Source organism: Lonchura striata, chromosome 4 (assembly GCF_050655825.1).
Source record: "Lonchura striata isolate lonStrDom1 chromosome 4, ASM5065582v1, whole genome shotgun sequence".
Taxonomy (NCBI): domain Eukaryota; kingdom Metazoa; phylum Chordata; class Aves; order Passeriformes; family Estrildidae; genus Lonchura; species Lonchura striata.
Window position 1 is genome coordinate 51682243 of NC_140706.1, and position 14838 is coordinate 51697080.

Here is a 14838-nt window from a genome sequence, read left to right on the forward strand (position 1 = left end):
TAGAAAGTAACCCTGCAAGGCAACACATCTGAAATTACACAGCAACAAAACTGCCTTGCCTGTATGGGCTCCACTTGCCCATAAATGAGTAAAGGCTGTATCCTTTGTCTTCTGCTGCAGACCTTCCCAAGGAATTCCTAAGTGCACAACGAGTGCTGCTAGCTTGGCCAGTACCACCACCAGGCTGAGCGAACATATCCCTGTCTGTACCCACCCTGAGCCATGGAAAGTGGCCAAAATACTTCTTGCAGTCCAGAAACATCAGTGACATGTATACAGCTAAATTAAATGCAACTTCTGTTCTGTGAAATGGAGTAAAATTGTGCCATCTGTGTCAACTCGCTGTGTTTAGTGGGCATTGAACTACAGTCACATAAAGGGACCACCTGAATCTGCTCCTTGCAAATAAACCTTGCCCATGGAAAAATTGTAGAATTGTGAGGCAGGAGATGAGCCCTTCCACGCATGTGGTGACCTTAACTGAAAGTGACCAGTAGCAAATGCAACATGGAAATACAGAGGAAATGGTATATAACATACTACAGCAAAACAAACAAACAGAAAAATAAACTTGAGTAGGTTACCACATTCCAGGTAAGTGTTTGGTGAATGCAATGCAAAAGCAGTTTATCAAAATGAAGTAAGAATTGCTAATGAAACTGGTCTGGTTTATGCATCTAACTAATTTCCTCACTTTCAGACTGCTTTAAAACGCTCATCCTGAACCATCTTGTAGAGGAGAAAAGAGAGGAATTCTGTCAATATTGTACTTAAAATCATGCACAAAATTGATAACATTATGATCTAAAGTAAATGCCATTTTTACAGCTAAATTACAGCATAACCAGTGAAAATAGAAATTATTTTAAAAATGGAAATTGTACTTAACTAACTGTAATCCACAAACTGCTGGGTTTTGCAGCTAAAAACCAGCAGACTTTAACACAGCCAAACTGAATTCTGTGGAGAGGACAAAAACATCTTCCTATGTGAGCTCTACCTGTACACAGGCTACACTCTTGAATACTGGAGCACAGTCAGAAAGTCTGACAACCACTGAGCAGCACCAACCTAGCACCTGACACTACAGAAACACAAAAAATTGGAGAATTTGGAGAGTAACAAAGAATCCTAAGCGCTGAAGGACTGGATCCATAATGGGAGATCAATAGCTGACTACATAGCAGATTGAATAAAAGATGACATTAATGTTTCAAAACTATGTCCTGAAGTACTCAAAACACCTCATAAAAATAATTTGTGCCTGCAAAACCAGAAACAGCTACAAGAAGCAGAAAAAGGGTCTGAAGTTAATGGATGGTCTTTAAAAACACAATTTTGTCCCTCACATTTTCTCCTTGTATCCTCAACAAGGGCAGAAAAAGACAGAGCTTCACATATCCCAAGATATAAGAGGAAAAAGCAGAAGAGGGGGCTAATTTTCAGAGAACAAAATTGTGCATCTGTGGAATAATAAAATAGTAACTTTTTTATCCACCATCTCCTATCCACCTGTGGAGAAGTGTTAGAAGGCAAGAGGATGCACTGCAGGAATTTCTGGGTCATGAACAGGAAGGGTGACTGGAATATTCAGACTAAATTTTGTTTTGTTTTAAAATGGGAAACTACCCACAGTTACAAGAATTTACATATCCTAAAAAAACAAACTAATTTTTCTTACACTGTTGACTCTATTGTGATTCATCTCCATAGCTGATGATATAAGAACTATAGCTGGGAAAAGCTGATTAATAAAAAATAACAAGTCAAATGACACTGCACACTCTCAAGGTCAGTATAATAACCAAGTCAGCTTTTATAATTTCTGCATTTCCAGACTTTTTGGTCAAGCAGAATAGAACACTGCAAAATGCACCATTGCACATACCTGACAGTAGCAGTGAGGTATTTGATCATATCCATTAAGATAAAGTCAGATCTCCTTCCTGTCAGCAGCTTTGAAGATTTCTGAATAGCTAAGGATGCTTGCTTCCCATGAGTTTAAAGTTATCATTCGAGTTTCTCCATGTATTTTTTGGATAAAAATGTATTTTAAAAGTCTATAAAGAAACAATGACCTTCCAGCTTGTGATATCATTTGCCTCTTTTGGCAGGGTCATTTTGAACTGAACAAAATCAGCTGTTGCTTTATTTTCAGACCTTTCCTATCATCTATTGCAATTCCTTCCTCATAACTCATGAGCATTACACATCTGGTAAGGTAAAAATTAAGGTCTGAAGTTATCTAGGCTGCACAACGACCAAGCAATACCAAGTTTCATTTGAAAAAAAGAAATTGAGTGAAAAAAAACCAATTGTACATTCAATAAATAATAAACACATTAATTTTTTTAGTCAGTCAGTCAGCTGGCCCCAGCATATGTTGACCACCTACAGAAAGTACACAATGGTTTAAAAAAATGCTATTTTAAGAGCAAACCTTCCTCATGAAAATGTAATGACCAGATGTTTAAGAGAAATCTTAAATCCTTTTAGACTTGAAGAAAAGGTAAGGGCTTGGGGAAAAAAAATAAAATCACAATCCTCAAGACAGACAGGAATTTGAGAAACTCTCAAAGCTAAGAGCTCAACATGATTTATATTCTCACTATTGTGAGGCCCTATTTCCTGGACAGTTCCAGCATCAGATGAACCTCTATGAAAAAATAACAAAGCAGCTTTAAAGATAAGGCAGAGAATAACACTCATGGAAACCACTTCCAGAATGGTTTCTATCCTCTATGATAACACTATTTAGGAAATGTTATGGTTTGAAGAACGAAGAAAGTCTACATGGGTGCAGTTCACAGGCTTTGCAAATGCCATCTGATCAACAAAACACAATAGTCAGAGAATCTGCATCTAATTGGAAAAACTCAGTAAAAAGAATTCAGAGATGCAACTGGGGATCCAGTCCAAACACTACTTTCAAAAGCAGATCCAAAGGAGGAGCAGCTGCCTCAAAATCTTGATTAGAAAAGGGAAATGACTGAGATAAAGGCCACATGACTGTTATCTGTGCCACAGGGGATTATCTCCATTCCCAACTCCCAGAAGACTGCTACAACGAAATGAGGCTTCTCTATGTTTCTCAGAAAGAAGCAAAACATATTGTTTTTACATATAATTTCTTTGGCCTTCAACAATGGACACAAGTGAATGCCACTGTGAGTTCTACCATGCTAAAAGAAAGAAAATAAATTCCATCTAACTCCTCCTGTGCAAGGACTGGCTTTGAGCGAGCCCTGCATTAACAGGAGCTAGGAGGCATTCCCCACAGTGATAACCTAATTCAGTCAGGACCAGGAAGGACAGGAGGAGGCAAGCCACAACACTGCAAAAACAAGAGTGTGCAAGACAATTTCAGCAAGATTGTCTAGAAGAATATCCTATTGTTTGACATACTCTCCTAGTATTTTTATGCACTCTAAAGCGTATCTGTCATGTACTCACTGATGAACAGGATTGTATTCTTTGTATATGGTACATTCAATCAAAAATCAAAGTTACATTTATCACTTTGTTAAAAACCTTTCTTAATTAATGGATTTGGAAAAGAGCTACTATAAACAGGCATTTATCAGACGGGAAATTATTATCATTAAGTGCCATGAATACTGCTAAGCTAATACTCAACAAAAGTCTTCAAAGTACACAAAGGACGATCTTCTAGAGTGCAGTTGAAAAATTTGAGACTGGCTTATTTGACAACAAGCACAGAAACTGGTTGCTTTTGTTCAGGAAGGACTATCATTGAGAGAGAGAAGGAACTGGGGAAATGTACGAAAGAGCTTAGCAGCTGGAAGAGAAGTGAAATTGCACAGGAAGGGGAGATAAAGTCACTGAAATTGAAATAACACTTCCATTTGTTACAGAAATAGTATGACAGCTTCTATCAATTAATTATTTCACTCATTAAACAGGCAGCCCATTTATTTTACTTCTTACTAGTCAATTAAGGAGTTGTCACTGCAACACCTTTAACAAGAGTGCCTCATACTTTAATAGAATAATTTAAAAATGTATTTTGCAAGACAGATCTGTTTTTTATAATTTCTTTCAATTTAAATAATACAATTTCTCTCTTGGAGTATTAATGCAAAAAATCACAGTAAAATATGCAAACTAGCTATTCAAATATTTTTTTAATTGGACTGGAAAACATAGTTTTTCTAAGAGTTTTACTAAAGAAATACCACAAAGAAATTACTGTATTGGACTGATGCTTCAACTTAGAAAAAAAATGGAAAGGATGATGAGATTCAGAAAAAGTTATTCTGTGCAAAATCTTTCTCCACTCCTGACAAGTATTTATTATTCATTCCTCACCACCTCACCTTATCTGATGACACAGCTCACAGACTGCATGCTGTTTAAGATGTAGTTTGAAGTTGCTGGCAACTCTCCAGTGATAATTTCCAGTCCCCACAAAAAAGAAAAGCCACAGCTTAGTCAATTCTTACACCTACAGAGAACAGGTAACTGGATCAGCATCTGTTAGAGAGCAAAAAATCAACACCAAAATTGATGTCACCAGGAATGAACACAGGAACTGCTGTGCACATCCCTCAAGGATTTTATTATAACCATGGCCAGTGCTCACTATTATCTCCAACCATTAGTAGAACATACAGACAGCTGCAGCCTGAAGTAGCCCATCCCTTCTGTCCTTGGCCAATGTGAGAACCAGAAGCAGGAGGAGTCCTGAACTTTTCTGAGTTTTTTCTCCCCAGGGTTACACTGACAGCACTCACCTTTAGCTGTACCTTCAGACAACATTAAGAATTTGTTTCAGGGTACTGAAGTGTTTCGTTTACATGTGTTCAGTGCACTGGGGATCTCAGCACCTAGCACCAGTAACACATCACCTGTTGAGTTCTACATGTTGTATGACTGTTATCAGCCTACTGAGGTAATTTTGCAGGACCTCTGTTGGTATGACTGTGTCTGGATCTCCTCTATTCTACCTCCTGGATACTGCCTTGTGCTGTTTTCAAAGTTTTTTTTTTTTTTTTAAAAAGTATTCTTTAAACTATTAGTTGCCCCTACAAAAAAAAATTTAAAATTCTAAACCTCTCCATCTCTAGCTATGGACATATCTTAGGCACCATTTGCATGTGTAGCTTTTTCTGGAGTCAGAGAGAAAGGGAATTCATTTCTGTGGCAGACAGCATCAATTGTTCATTGCTGTGCTAGTCAGCCAGCCTAATCCACACTTCACCAGAGGATTACCTCACCTTGCTTGAGGACAAGGAGTAAGGTTATGCCACCTCACAGCTGGAGCAAGAGACAAAACAAGGCAGGTGCCTTTGCACTGATGCAGACCAGGCACAATCCCACCTGCTGAGAGTGCTGAGGACCCTATCTTTCAGCAAGAACAATAAAAAGAGGAGCTAGGCACAGCAGTTTCTCAAATGCTCCAACTATTCCCAAAGCAACTGCCCATTTAGAGCCTTAATTTTATGGCAAAACACTTCTAAAAGCCTATCTCAGCTTTCATGCCATTAGTTTATCCTTCACAGTACTACTTTTCATCCATCAGAGTACTTACAGTTTACTTTTCACCTCAAGCCAAGTCCAGCATTTAAGTATGATAAAAAAATTCCAATCAAACATTTCAAAAGGCATTTAAATACATTAAATACATGTAAGACAACTCCTGCCTGCATGCAGTGCCAACTTCTAAAAGAATTTAGCATCAATGATTGAACCTGTGAGAATATATCAATCCACACAAGTAGAGTCACAGTGAAATTTGCAGTGAGAGAGAAGAAATGCCAAGAATGGTTCATCTAAACAGCTGAAATGCTGCTAAGGAAATAAATTACATTGGGATTAATAATTTCAAATATATATGCACCATTTGAGAGCAGAAGGACAGGATAAAATAGATCAAACCCTTTTGACAAGCTCTCATTTGTTCACACTATTCTAAGTCACAATGTCTGAAATGGCAAGGTGAATCAGAAAAATTGAGTTATGCACAAACTTGTCATAGAACACATTGCAGTTGAGACAGTCACAATGCACAGAGTATCACCATACAACTTCAGAAAGCTCCAACACATACAGAGGAACACCTACTACTGCAGAAGGCTGCAAGCATCTCCTCATACAGAGTAACACCACACCACTGCAGAAGGCTGCAAGCATCTGCCCCTCTTGTTCTTCAGCCCAACCTTTCATACCCCCCTGTTCCTGCGTGGCACCTGTGTGCCCTCTGCTCCCTCTGGTGATGGTCAGTGCCCCTGGGCACTCCACGGCTCATTGCTGTCAGTGCTGCTCACCTGCTGCTCACAGCTGTAGCCCACTGGGGGTGAGGCTGGCCACAGCCACACTCCCAGTTATTTTCTGCAGAAAGCTAGAAAAACCTTTATGCACAAATTAAGCATCAAGTTCAGTAAAAATTATGGCATTTTGTACACACAAAATATAACAGCTCACAATTCAAGCATTAAAAAAAAAAGAATAAAGTTTAAAATCCAGAGGATTAGAAACTATTCTTTCTATTGCCTTGGTTTTGGGGCTGTGTTAGTCTTCAATTAAACTAATTTTCAATTAAAGTTTTTTTCTGCAAAGCCTTAAAAACAGCAAGTTGTAAGAAAATCCTACACATTCAAAACATAGGCATGTGTATGTATCATTGAGATCACGTTGTTTCTTGTCAGGAGAGATTTTTTTCAAAATGAAGCAGCCTTAAGAAATTCCATAAGTCAGTCATAGAGAAGTTTGATTACTCCCTGGCAATGGATTTCCAGGGTAAAAAGTTATAAAGGTTATCTTCATAATTTTAATTCTTAATTGGAGTAAACTACTTGTTTCTGCATGTCCTCAACCAGCATCCTTACTACATTGAACAGCCCAACAATACTGCATAATCCCCATTGTAAACTATTATTTTGGGGTGTATTTTCCATGGCTCTGACTTAGTTCTGGAAGACAAGGAATATAGACAAGCCTAAACAGTTGTTATACATGGTTATCAGAGAAAAGTTAATTAGCTTCAGGTTTAAAATGTGATCCTCCTCCTCTTCAAAGGCACAAATATGAACCTACCTGCTGCTGTGACAGCTGTCAGGAAAAGCACAAACCTGTCCCTGCCATGAAATACAGATGTGTAGCTCTGTGATGCCATTGCTGCTCACAAACAGAACTCACATGTCTTACAAGAATATTTAACCCCAAGAAAGACCCACAAGGTTTGCCATCCACTTCCAATTAATACCACAATTCTGGAGGAAAATGCTGGTGCTGCTTTTTCACTCTAATAAAGTGATGATGTCTGCAGCAAGACTAACTCAAAAAAGAAGATCAATACTTGTGGAAAGAAAGACTAAGTGACTCTATTGGGATAAGGGAAAAGGCTCAGCTGTCCAAGCAGTTTTCTGCCCAGTGAGGAATGCACACATCCACACCATGAGCTGTCTTTGGGAGAACACTGTGAAATTGTGATGAAGGTAGTTAAATCCAGCTGGAGGCCAGTGACTAGTGGTGACCAGGGTTCTATGATCCTGTGAATGTTTCCTACCATTAGAAGTTCACTTCATGTGAGAGTGATGGGTGTCCTGTGAAAACCACCAAGCTCAACAGACTGTAGTCTACATGCAGAAATCACAGAGGCAATCTTAAGATAGCCCTTCTTACCATCATTCAGACAGAAATCATACCAGTATTTTAAATTCTAAGCACAACTCGGATTCAAAGTTTCAATTTCATAATAGTTGCAAGGGGCTGAATGCAGTAGCCCTGAATGTCTACCCAGGAATGCTTGTGAATAAAGGAAAAAGACAGCTTGCATTAATATTTTAAACTATGAAAGAGAAACAATCTCCCAAATAACCTTAGTTTTATCCTGTCCATCAACAGCAGCAGCTTGGACTTGAGCTCATTCTTGACCCAGGGTCTCAAAGCACTTTAAAACAGCTACCTGTGACTGCACACCGTTGGACTGAAGCAGAGATACAGAGATGACAAGGACCCATCCTGTGGCATGTCCTTGAAGCAGCACAACCCTCCTCAGCTTGAAGGGTTCCTCCGCTTTGATTTTCTGGTAGGACAAGACCCTGCAAGACTTGCCTATGAATAAAAGAAGTCTATGACTGCTGCACACACTTAATTGTATTTCTGCAGGCTATAAAAGTATTGCTCTACTCAGTTTAACAAACTACCAGATAGTTATGCCTGAAGAGAAATTCCCTGTTAGGGAAAAAACCCTATTCATCCAACTTCAGTAGCAAATGCAAATAGCTAATTAACCTTATCTCCATTACACTGTCCTGGTTTTGCAATACATCTGGCACAGAAGCAAGTATTTTTTTGCAGTGTCCAAATCTTCTCACATGCTTACAGAGCCTACACTCAATGGGCTCTGAAGCAAATCTGACCAGCAAAGATTTAGCATGTAGGTATGGGGATACCCTCTGACCTGTACTCTAGATGCACACCTCTGCATACCATTCCATCACTACTTTGTTGGGGAAGAGGTAAATTGTCACACACATGAAGGAAAGTGTATTTTTCTATCTAGTTACAAATAAAGCTGTATTTGTGTACTTAGCAGAGACAAATAAACAAAGTGGCCAGATCCAGCTCATGTACACATTATCAATTCAAGGCAAATAAATATACTTTTTCACCCACCAGGGTTTTTTTCCCCTAAAAGACATACGTGCCCAAACTATGAGATTCAGCATTTTGCCTTTTCATGGTCTGTTTTAAATACAACACTTTTTTCTCGGCCAAAATTGACAAGGATAAGGGAAAGAAAATTGGACAAAAGGTCAGATTATAGTGAAATTGGAATATTTATCAGAACAGCTACTTCTGCCAAGGTAGATAATCACAAAGGTAATATCTCCTTTGATCCTTAGTTGACCTGTGTGTTTTTAATTAGGAAGCAGGGGAATTAACCTAGAGCTAATTACAGTCTTCATTTTACAAACCTATAAGTGCATAATTTTATTCACATAAGTATTCCTTAGTGAAGTTATGCATGAACAAATACGTTTGTAGCTTGAGGGAATAGGTCTTGAATTATTTAACCTTTTAAAAACTTTTAAGTGGCTACTTTACAAATATGTCTTATATACAATCTGGTTTGTATTTTAGGCTTTAGATGTGAAATTTTTCTGAACACCAAAGAATATTTCTTTTTGTGTCTTTTGCTTAATGGCATCACAGAGTCGAGGTTTGTAGCAATGCATTTTGACTTCAGCACTGAATTAATTTTAATGTGTAACACAGTCAGTTTCAGGGGAAGAAACTTCCTGAGACCTGTGTCATTCATGTCCCTGCATACTAAAATTCATTCACTGTTGGAAAAGCTTTCCAAAACACATGAAGGGTGAACCTATGCTCTCCAATGCTCTCACATTGCTGCTCCAGCCTGTTCACTACATTTAGAATTTGCAGACTCTGTGGACCTGTATCTGCAGTCCTGCAAGCTGCCACAGATGATTCCAAAAGACCCATCATGTAAGGCTCGGAATTGTGACCATGACTTCCATGCAAATGCCCTCCCTGCTGGCCATTGTACCACCAGATGAGGACTTGCTTTGCATCTCGACTCCAAAGAAAATAACTCCTTCAGCCTACTTTCCCAAGGCAATGTTTAGACTTGCTTATCTGTGGATAAACACATCTGCCAGACCCTCTCTAGTAAGTTCTGAGTCTATTGGTCAATTATAACCAAATCTGACATAAGCTTGGAGGCCTAAGAGATATTCACTGTGACAAGCAGCAGCAAAGCAGGCAGCTGGGCTGAGCATACAGCCCTTGTGAATGATCTTGTGAGAGAAACACCAGAGCAGCGACAAACTGGGGACCCCAGCCATGAGACACAGCACCAAAGGAAAGAGGTTCCTCTGGGTTTAGCTGCTCATTAAAATCCTGCAACACAGCATTGCATGACAGTGCAATTACATGACAGTCTGTGCATGACAGCAATTAGAACATGCTGCCTGTATTACCAGAAACACAGACATGCTCCACTCTGTGCAAGCACTTGCACCTGGGTGTGCATGCACACTCTGGCATGGGCTGATCATAAAGAATAATTGATCACGTAGGAATTTTTTTTTACAGCTTGATGAGGTGTTGACACTTTAAGCTGAGAAAAGTAAGCTCAGTAATGTGACACATGTAAAAACTGGTATAATGTAATCAAACACTACATTACAAGGTATTTTAGTTACCTCAAAATCATTTCCTTATTACAAAGGAGTCCAGCACTTTCAGATGCTGTCATAGATAAATATTTTCTCCTTTAAGGCACTCAAAAGAACAAGGTTATTGATATATAGCACAATGCAATTCATAGATATCATCAGAAGGTTACAATTTCAAGACTTTTTCAAAACTTATCCTATAATCCTCATTACACTTTTGCCACCTCAACCAAATACAAAACAGCAAGAGGAAAGAGCTCACCAGAATGAAGCCCAATCTGAAACATGCATTAGGAAAAAACAAAGCTTGACACATGTGAACATTAGACTAAACTGCAGTGTTTTCAAATCAGTTTCTTCCAAATTTTGCCTATCAGCAGCAAGATTCTCAGTTTGTTTGAGACAATTTAAAAATAGCTCATATCTTCTGAAAAGGAACAAAATGGTAATAAGTCTAAGATATATTTTATAGTTTGCTTTATGGGGTATCACTAATAGATCTTGTTTCTGTTCTATATTTGCCATTTTTACAGCACATTTTGGCACTTATGAGTCACTTCTAATATATCGCTAAACCCTCACCAACTTTGTAAGTTAGAGTAATGACAACCAAGATAACCATGTTGATTATATACTATCCTATCCTTGCAATTAATCTAAGATTGGTAGAAAATCCCTATTACAAGTTTTTGGAGACTTTTCTGGCTTGGTCCATATTCTGTTTGAAAGCTGTAAAGTTAGAATGCTGTTGTCAGCAGCAGCACAGGCTGGACCCAGAGGCAGCTCTTCACTCTCCCCAGCACACTGCATTAAGTATCACATTTGCAAGACAAAGCAAAGCAGCCCCTTCCCCACAGGATTTACAGTCTGGACAAGTGCTTTGTAGTCAGCATCAAGCAAGCAGTGGTTCAGACACAGAGCAGCTCACAAACCTTCTCCTAAAAAAAAAGTTCATCTTATTTCTTGGGAGTAGTAACATCATTTCCCACCTGAGCATCAGACTTCCTCTCATTTTTTCCTTCCACCTGGAAACAAATATTTTGTCTTACTTATTGAAAGTCTTGTTTTGTATTCCTAGAAAACAATACACAGGGAAGAATGACGGAAACAGGCAAGAAAGACTAGATGCTGGGAATAGCCTTTGTGAATCTGTCAGCTTACATCATCACCAGTCAAAGCTCTTTCAAAGGCAGTTTCAAAACTTGGGGGCTCGATTCTGTTAAGAGATGAATGCTCCAGTCTTGCTGCAGCAAAGGCCCCAGAACATGCATCACTTTAATTAAACAAGTGCACCAATTAAAATGGGCCCCCTCCCAAATCCTTAAAATGAAGCATGTATTTAAGAGCCAACTCGAAGCCAGATCATTCAGCATACTGACCCACAGGAAGGACTGCTATAAGCCAGGATTACACACACAGATAAGTACAGACACAGCTACCCCAAAGCCCTGAGAGGTTTCTTTTCTCCAATTGCACAAGTGTCAACCAAGGGTAGCTCAGCTAAAGCCAAGCAGGGCAGTAGGTTGTGGGAAAAGAGCCAAGGTCCTTCGGTCGTATTTACTGTGATGGATTTCTTATTTTGAAATAACTGCAAAAGTGTTTCCTAACAATGCAAAATTTCAACACAAAAACCAGAGAATCTTCTTACAAACACATTATGAATCCATCATATCACTCTAATAGCAAAATGCTGGTTGGGGTTTTTGCTTGCTTTCAAAAACCTCTGAAAGAAACTCACTCCCTGCACATGCACCTCTGCCGTAAAAGAGGAGGAATACTTGGTGCTGTAAAGCCATGCTGGCCATCAGTCAGAGGAGATTTTGTCCTCTGTAGGCAATCACATGGTAGCCATTCTGTCATGCTAATGCACGCTGCTCCCATGAGCTACTCACTGAGACTGTAGCTTTCAACATCCTAACTTTAACATGCCTGGCATTCAAAATGGTCCATTCTCAGAAAATAACTATGGCTCTGCTCATTTCCCTCCTCTTCAGCTACACTTGAAGCAACATAAAAGAGAGCATTTTGGCCTAAAAAGGAGACAACAGAGAACGCTCTGGAAGTATATAAAAGTGTAAATGAGACAGAGAGGAACAGAGACCAGTTCTGCACTAACTCTGTCAAGACATAGGTACTGTCAGAAGTTCAGAATAAAATGCTATGGGGTTTGACACAGTGTAAAGTTAAAGCTGTGAACTTCCTTCTCACGGCACATTGTTAAAAGTTTATGCAGTGTCAAGGGGCACTCAGGGCAGCTCATGGAAAGGAAAAATCAGTGAGTGCCATGAAGACACCAGCTCTCCCTTAGGAAACAACCAAGCTGGAAATTATTGCATGCTGAGAGAGCCTTCTGGCAAATTATCCTTACATGCCCATCTTATTTTTACTCTCCCTCAGGCACTGCTTTTTGCACCGTCAGATCCGGGACGCTTAGACAGACCTCTGGTTTTAACTACAAGAGATTCTGAAACAGTGACACTTTCTCTCATTTGCATTCAGCAGGTCCTTAAACCGAGTGGCTTAACGCTATGATTCCGAACATCACCAACGAAGACATCGACTGCCATAATCCGGCCGGTAAAGCAGAGTTCACATCAGTCCATGACAAGCGACAAAGTCTGTGAGTTAACAATACCGTACTGCAGCGCGAGAGATTCCCGCTTCCCAGAGATTCACAGGGCCCTCCACGTCGTCAGTTACCAAACAAGCTGTACCTTAACAAACTGGCGTTTTGATTTAAAAGTTCATTTCGGGAGCGCTGCAGACCGCCAGCTTCTGACGTGCGAGCGTAACGAGCTCGTATCAAGCCAGGCGCAGCGTGCGCCCGAAGAGCAGGTCCGGCAGCCCGGTCCCAGCAGCCTGCGGCCACCCACAGGCTTCACCACGGCGCTCGCCCCGGGGCAGGCTCGGGCAGCCCGGGGCAGGCTCGGGCAGCCCGGGGCGAGCGCTCCGAGCCGCGCACGGGACGGGACACGGCGGGGGCCGGGCAGCCGCGGCTCCCCAAGCTCCCGGCGGGGATGGAAAACGCCGGGCGCGTTCGGGGCGCGGCCCCCGCAGCACTCCCGGGGCTCGCAGGCCCGGCACCCCCGGGATCCCCCTGCACCCCGGGCCGCCCGCCCCGCCGCAGCTGCTCCCCGCCCGGCTCCGCTCCTCTCCGTCCTCACCGCCTGCGAAGGCTCCGCGGGGCTGCCCTCCTCTGCCGGGGCTGCTGCCTCCTCTGCCCAGGCTCCCCCGTCCTCTGCCGGCGCTGCCTGCCGCGCACACCCCCTTCCCGCCCGGCTCGCAGCCGCTCTGCTCGGGATCGGGGTGGCTTGGGTCTCTCTCCCCTCCTCTCGCCCTCTCCAGCTCCCACTAGTGCTCGCACACCCGGCCAGCCGGACCAGGATTCGCCGCCTCCTCCTCCTCCCGCCCCCCGCGGCCGCCGCTCCCCCGGCCACTGCCGGGGGGCTGCGGAGCCCCGGGGCGGCACGGGCGGGCTGCCCTGTCCATTCATCACCAGCGCGGTTCTCAGCCGCCCCGTCCCCACACACCCGCCCAAGGGCCCCGCGCTTGGCTGGCGGGACGGGGAGATTTAAGAGAAGCGAAGCAATTTACTGCCAGGATGAAATTAACAATCGAGATAAAGCGGACAGCGTGGGAACCGGCGATTGAAAGATGAATCGCCGATACGTTGCATAGTGTTTAGAGTGTCAGCAATAATTTATTACTAAGTGTAGGCAGCACCGCAGCCCCGATGTGGAGACTCCTGCTGCAAGTTGTACTACATCCCACAGGCAGGAGAGTACCCTCCCGTGCTACCTTACAGCCCAGGCTTTTTAACTTCTGTGCTATCTTATTACTGCTTCTCTCTTTTCTATGCTTGATAAAAGGAAATAACACATCAGCAGCTTAAGTTATCATATTAGAAGTTTACAAGCACAATTTTGTCCATTATAACACGTTATGATGGGGAAAACGCAAATTTAAAATGGGAATGTTCAAGGGATAATTACACTAGCAATTTAGTGTGCATCAGGAGTGCACTTTAAAACAGAGGTGGAGCAACCTGGTGCACAGACTGCAAGCAGTAAGCAAAAAAATGCATCCTGGGAGTGCACCTAATGCACTGTGGGGCCAGCAGGCATCCCATGCACCAGGTGAGGTCGCAGGCAATGTAAATGCCTTGGCCTGAGCACCAGCGGTCTCATATGGCAAATCTACTGGGCCACACTCACTAGTCATGCAGACATCAGCTAACCTTATTTAATTTCCATTTCTCACACTTAAATTGGCATACTCCCTCGTTGCTCAATTGCATTAATGCTATGTTCACATACACAGGTTCTAGTCTATCCCCCTTTAACTCAGAACATTTAATTTGCAGAATATTGCTCCAATACTTTGGGCCAGAGACACAGAAAGAGGGCAGACTATCTCCAACTGCATTGTCTTTGTGCTCTTAGGCCCAAACCTATCCTCTCCCTGCTCCTGTATGTATGGGGCCCTTTTTCCACTTTACAGCAACCTCAGTTAATAGAAGAGACATGCTGGAAATCTTATTACTAGCCAAGGCAAATTTGGAAACATTGAAAAGCTAGCAGAAAACTTATTCCAGCAAGATTTCTGCACTGCTATTTTGTGAAATTTATGTATTCAAATTGTCCTTGTGCACTTCAAGCTCCACACTTTTTTG

The 14838-nt window shown here is 41.7% G+C and overlaps 1 protein-coding gene across 18 annotated transcripts in view; it reads right to left on the reverse strand.

Annotated features, from left to right (window-relative positions):
• The window catches only part of BMPR1B (bone morphogenetic protein receptor type 1B), a 228445-nt gene extending 214905 nt beyond the window's left edge, over positions 1-13540 (reverse strand). For 11 of the 18 annotated variants that reach the window (XM_085579101.1, XM_085579099.1, XM_085579094.1 and 8 more), the window contains exon 1: positions 13331-13539. The gene's annotated coding sequence lies outside the window, so the exon portion shown is untranslated. Of the gene's footprint in view, positions 1-4337; positions 13094-13330 lie in introns of those variants that run through there. The other 7 variants (XM_085579105.1, XM_085579097.1, XM_085579095.1 and 4 more) reach the window with 2 other exon arrangements.
• Positions 13541-14838: the final 1298 nt, after the last annotated feature.